The sequence below is a fragment of the Dipodomys ordii genome, unplaced genomic scaffold (genome assembly GCF_000151885.1).
Source record: "Dipodomys ordii isolate 6190 unplaced genomic scaffold, Dord_2.0 Scaffold10, whole genome shotgun sequence".
NCBI classification, from domain to species: Eukaryota; Metazoa; Chordata; class Mammalia; order Rodentia; family Heteromyidae; genus Dipodomys; species Dipodomys ordii.
The window spans coordinates 25,513,483-25,520,025 of record NW_012267226.1 but is presented as its reverse complement, the minus strand read 5'-3'; positions in this window follow the sequence as shown (position 1 = coordinate 25,520,025).

The window sequence follows — 6,543 nt, the reverse complement described above, 5'->3', positions numbered from 1 at the left end:
TTTATTTATGGGGCACGGGTGGCGGGTGTTTAACGCAGAGCCCATGCGCTCATACTATGAAGTACCGTGATTGCTATCGTGAATCCATTGGCTGGTTCAATTTTTGAAATAGTTAGAAAAGCATTAAATGGAATTAAAAGGGGCAGCCTTCTAAACCATCCTGGAGACTGTAACGCTGCATTTTAGTTCCATGAAATAAGGCTCAGGCTGCCGCAGTGGCTATAATGAGGTCTTAGTGGTATTTTTGTTCTGTTTTATTACTGCCTACAGGCAGGCTATGAGCTTTATGAATTTTTGCTCACCAGAGCAGATATTTGGGGAAGGAAGACTTTCTCTCTCCCTATTCATATTTACTGTTTTTATACTGTAAACCTGACTTAAACTAACAGAACCATACAAACTCTTTGGCACGGCTTTAAAAAACAGCGCTCGAAAATCAAGTTCAATATTATCTTTCACACCTCACTCTTTTTACAGTTCTTTTATGTGCAAGAATATTTAAAAATTCCCCAACACAGTACTTTTTTAAAAATAACTTTTTAATACATTTTCTTAGATTATTTTCTCTGATTGTAAGTTACTGCCTTGTTTGCTCTGGCAGAGAAATAGGCTCTTTTAAGATGAATTGTGATTTTTTTGTTTGTGAAACCTTTTACACTCTCCCCTATGTCCCCAGCATGATACAGTTTTCATTGTGCCTGTGTGCTAGTATTGGGGCTTGAACTCAGAGCTCTGCTCCCAACACTCTCTCTCTCTCTTCTTCTTCCTCTCTCTCTTTCTCTCGCTCTTCCTCTCTCTCTCTCTCTCTTTCTCTCTTTCGGATGACAGCTCACTTGAGCCATGCTCTCAGATTTGTCTGCTCAGGCTGGCTTCAAACTACCGTCCTCAGATCTCAGCCTTCTGAGCAGTTAGGCTTATAGATGTGAACCACTGGTGCTAATCATTATGTTTTTATTCTTGCAATTAAAAAATATTATCTCATACCACATGACAATTCTGTGAAAATTAAATTTTAGTGTCTATAAAGCTGATTACTGTTTTCCTACACATCAGATCTCCACACCAGGGTGAAGAAGGGTGAAGTTTAGAGAGCTGTTTTCTCGGTTGAAATTCACACATTGTGGTGGGGTTGTAGGTGGAGGCAGTGGTGGAGGGTGGAGGGTGAAGTAAGCCAGGGAGTTGAGGTCTGGGGCCGAGGACCTCCGTGGACAGCTCTGGGGTTGGGGCCAGGACCGCAGTGAGTGGAAAAAGCAGCTTTTTTTTTAATTATTTAAGTCCCCAAACTGGAGATTGTTACCCCTAAAACAAGGGGTGTTCTCGAAACAGCAATTACACACAAATGTTATTCTCTTTCTAAGTTCACCTGATTTTGTTGTGTTTTGAAGAAGTTGGGCTTTTCAGAACGGCTGACTGAATTAATGCGTTCAAGTCTGAATTGGAGTTTGAAAACTTGACTCAGTCGCCTGTGAGCTTATTACACCCTGCCAGCATTTGCCAAATACGCCATTTTCCTTCAGAAAAATAAGCGTATTGTTAAGATCCAACCTGTAAGAGTGGACACATATCCACCGTGATGTGTTCTTGGGATTTGTCTGAGTGTTTGTTCTGCTGTAAACACGTTCAGTCACAGGAGACTGTTGGGATAGAGGCTTTTCCAAAGGGAGCAGCACGGGTAGCTGACGCCCGTAATAAGTCACGCTCTCCCCGCAGACGGCCCTGGCACAGCTGTCTGAGCGCGCGTGGGTTGAGTGTTCCTGTTCCCTCCTCGTGGACCGCTGTGAACTGGCGACATCTCTTCCACACTCAAAGGTCTCCGCACTCAGTGCGCAACTCTGTTGCTCACAGTGAAAGTTTGGAAGCTGGAGAATAAGTACAGAGCTTTACCAAATAATTTTTTCTCACAGTACCACTTCGCTCATTTTGTGTAGGACTTGCTTTTTCTCTCCCTTCAGAATGAAAGTTTGGTTTCTTCATGGTTTCTACATGGAACGATACTGCATGTTGATAAAAATCCATTTTTGTGTGTAGATTGACACAGAGTCCTGCAGTGGGTAATTATTCTCTCAGGGACTATTATAAATCAAATCTCCATGGATGGGTGTAAATAAAAGTGGTAAAGAAAGACTATCTTAGGTCATTATGATGGTCTTTTGGGGGCCGTTGAGAATCATTCTGTCTGCTGAAGTGAACAGAAGCGCATTGCTCTATTGGTCATCTATATCCAATAAGAGCAAGAGAAACGCTGGGAAGGTGTAGTGGCGTCAAGGCTGAAGAAATGATCTCAGTGCTGCAGTATTTTCACAAGAAGATACAGCTTTGAAAGTATTCCTTCGTAGAATACAGACTGCTTCGTGTGTAGAAATCTTGTTGTCAGTGCGTGGAATTTGACAGGTTTGCAGTGTCATTCGAGCTTTGCGGTTGGTGGGCAGTCATGGAATGGGGCCGAGTCACAGCCAAACAGAAAGACGGTGATTACCTATACTCTGATTAGCTTACAAATCAAGGCAAGTCTCTCCTGAAAACCAAGAACCCTGAATAGCATTGATTTAGAAATTAAATGGATGCTTTAGACAAATTGGGATGTAATCAAAGATGTGAGAGAGATGATTGATGCTTTTCCGAGCTGCACCTATGTGAAAATAATCAGGCTTGTCTTCTGTGCCCCTTTTCCAAGCGAGCCTTGTGTGGCTGGTGCCGTGTCTCTCAGAGTGATTTCAGTGGTGCTTACCATGTTCTTAATACGGTAATGCATATCCCATAAAGGGAAAATAATGAAATCTTTTCTCCAGAAATGTGAATAAAACAAGAGTGGTAATTAACTCTGTATTTGGTGTTTTACTGGAGTTTTGAGTCTTGTCCCCCAAACCAAGGAAGACTAGTAAGATAAAGTTAGAAGGACCAGAGAAGAAATGAAATGAGCCGTTCACGGGGGGGGGGGGGTGCACAGTGGCGCATGCTTGTAAACCCAGCTGCTCGGGAGGTAGGTATCAAAGGGACCACAGTCCAAGGTGGCCCTGGACAGAAAACATGAGACCATTTCCAAACAATAAGAATGCACGGGGTGAAGTCCTGACTCAGTCCTTTCCTGTGGAAGTGTCTGCCTGGCTGCATTAGGCCTTGGGTTCAAACCCGAGTACTGCCAGCGTCCCAACCCAGTCTGTAGCCAAAGGTCACAGTTAGCAAGTGAATAGCGCATTTCCTGCATGCGGGGTTTACCTCCAAAATTTAATTATATTTCTGTATATACATTCAAGCCATTAGAAGGTGCTCCTGTGGGAACTAGACAATAAACAACAAAACTGCTGAAATGCAGCGTACCTGTAGATCCAAGAAGAAAACCAACATTCGTCCTCTTGAGGGGTGAAAAGCATATCGACTTTGCTTTCCATCTGTGTTTTGGCATTATGTATCTCAAAACACGGGTTGTATTTAAGGTGGAAGCCTCACACAGAGTTAGTTGGGAAACACTGAACGTACAACCTGGAGAAGGTGCTTTGTCTGGGGTCCCCGGCTGCAGCCCAGAGAGCCTCCCTCCTTCCCTCACTGCGTGAACTCAGAACTTGCTAATTCTCAAAGAGCCAAAACACTGAGACAGAGCTCCTGTTAAACACCTACCTGGAAAGGTCACTGCAGACGTTCCAGAAATAGTCCACAAGTTAAGGTAAGCAAAGATGAGCTTTGTTCTTTCTTCAATCATTCAACATCAAAATGCCATGCTTTAGATTCTAGGCATACAGTCAAAGAGCACTGTAAAAACGAATCCAGGGCATATAGGCAAAAATCTCCCTCTGAAATACGAGCATGCCCTTCAATTTTGTGTTTGTAAACATCAAGTTATGTACTATGTCTCCCTCAGTTGCCTTTATTCCAAAGGACATTATTCAAGCTTGGATCGATTACTTACGCTCCCCTGAATGGAGTTAGACTGAAGCTAAATGATAATTTGTGGTCACCCGATGCTCGTGTAATTAATGCCGCTGTGTCTGTGGCTCGGAGTCATCCTCTCTCAGTTCTGGCAGTTCCCGTAGGCTCCAGGCCTGTCGGGAGGCAGCGTCAGGCAGGGCTCCAGGGCCGAGAGCGTGGGGTTACCACTGGGTGCCCAGACACGATCGGGGGCAGAGGCCGGCATCTCACACCCCACTCCAGGAGCGCACGCCAGCTCCAGAGGAGAGAGAAATTCAACCCACTCCCAGCAGGTTAAGACCTCTCGCTTTTTGGTTCTGGTTATGCACAAATTTTCCCTGCTTCCTACATTGTCTAATTTTTTGTGCTTTGTTGGTCCGTATGGATGAAGATGTATAGGTAGACAGACTTGTTTTATGTTGTCTTCTTTAATACTTGCTGGGCTTTGCTCTGGGAGGTAGATATCATTATTGTTAAATTATCATAACCTCAAAATGCTGTTTGATTCATCATCATACACACACACACACACACACACACACACACATATACGTACATACACACACGGGTAACCCTTTAGTTCTAGGTTCTGGTCTGTATCCCACGGTGACGGTTCTTGAGTAGTTTAGACGTTGAACCCCTTTACCTTCTTAAAATCTGTGGTATACTCAGAATTGGGGATGTGGCTTGGCGGCAGAGCACGTGCACGGGATGGGTTGATTGGCCCAGCACCACAGCACACTGCAAAGAGCTTTCTACAGTGTGGGTCCCCTCAGCCAACAAGTGCTATGTCCAAAGTTAAGATGGAGAAATCTTAATGCTGTAACTAGAAACTGATAAAATGTAATAGTAATAAGCACAGCCCATACAACATAAATGCTTTGATAAAAATTACTATTTTCCCAAGCAAAAATTTAGTGGGAAGAGGGGCAATGTTTTCTTCTGAAAGCGTATTTAACATCCTGCTTGATAGGGAGCCGTGGATGCCACATCTAGTTCTGCGTCTAATGTCTCTCATTGGTTGATGGCTGCTGTGTAGAAATTCAGATGTTTAATTTTGATACTGACTAATAGTTCCAGGTAGTTGTTTCCTAGAAGGCCGTTAAAAGGAAGAATCTGAAGCCATGTCAGCAATCTTTCAGATTTCTCACATATTAAGAGCCATGGATCCTTTGACTAAATCATCCCCCCATACGTAGTTCTACAACACTGATGCTGATGACTTGGGAGAGACCACGTCATGAATTAATACGATCTTCCAAATACAGACATGTTTCCTCACACCCTGAAAGACATGGATCCCTCTCGGCCAGCGGAAAGTGTTAATGTCCATGGAAGAAGAGACTGTGTTCCAGAATGACCGTTTTGGTTGGACGCTCAGATTCTCTCATTGTGGCGAATACAACCAGACGTCTGCTGAAGATGCGGGTCCACTTGACCTCGCTGCTCTGGGAAGAGCAGCCGTTTGTGTTTGGTTGGGGGTCTGGAAATTTGACCACAGGGCCCAGGACAGCTGGACCAGTGCTCTACCATGGAGCTGAAAACCCAGCTAAGCTTTTTTATTTTCTTTAGCCAGTGTTGTCCCCATTAGAAAATCCTTGTGTCACCCTGTGCCTGGAGTTTTGTGTGGAAACTCTTCTTTTTGAGATTCCTGCTGCATTTTTGGTATGCCACCGATGCAATTCATATATATGCAAGGATGATGAATAATAAATGCACAGCATCAAAATTTAATAAAATTAAGAAATGACATTGGCTCATCAAGGACGCCCTGGGCCTGGAAGTGTGGGGACAGCGCAGACACGTCCCTTACGCCGTGGGTGCCGGGCAGGGATGGACAGGAACAGCAATTAGGAAGGGAGAAGTTTCTCTGTTCCCTCTGTCCTTCAGCACCAACAGGAGCAGGGCATGCCGGGGACAGACAGGGGAGAAGGGCTGGGCGTGCCAGGGACAGTTGGGGCTCTGTGTGCTACGGCTGCCAGATGGCTGGATGGTCTGAGGGTCTGATGGTCTGAAGGTCTGAGGGTCTGATGGTCTGAAGGTCTGATGGTCTGAAGGTCTGATGGTCTGATGCTCTGATGGTCTGATGGTCTGGATGGTCTGAAGGTCTGATGGTCTGGATCGTCTGATTATCTGATGGTCTGATGGTCTGGATGGCCTGAACGTCTGATGGTCTGATGGTCTGATGGACTGATGGACTGATGGATGGATGGTCTGGATGGTCTGATGGTCTGATGGTCTGATGGACAGATGGTCTGATGGAGTAATGGTCTGATAGTCTGGATGGTCTGATGGATGGATGGTCTGGATGGTCTCATGGACTGATGGTCCGATGGTCTGATGGACTGATGGTCTGATGGTCTCCATAGTCTGATGGTCTGATAGTCTGATGGACTGATGGTCTGGATGGTCTGGATGGTCTGATGGACAGATTGTCTGATGGAGTGATGGTCTGATGGATGGATGGTCTGATGGAGTGATGGTCTGATGGACTGATGGTCTGGATGGTCTGATGGTCTGATGGTCTGGATGGTCTGGATGGTCTGATGGTCTGATGGTCTGATGGTCTGATGGTCTGGATGGTCTGATGGTCTGATGGTCTGATGGTCTGGATGGTCTGATGGTCTGATGGTCTGATGG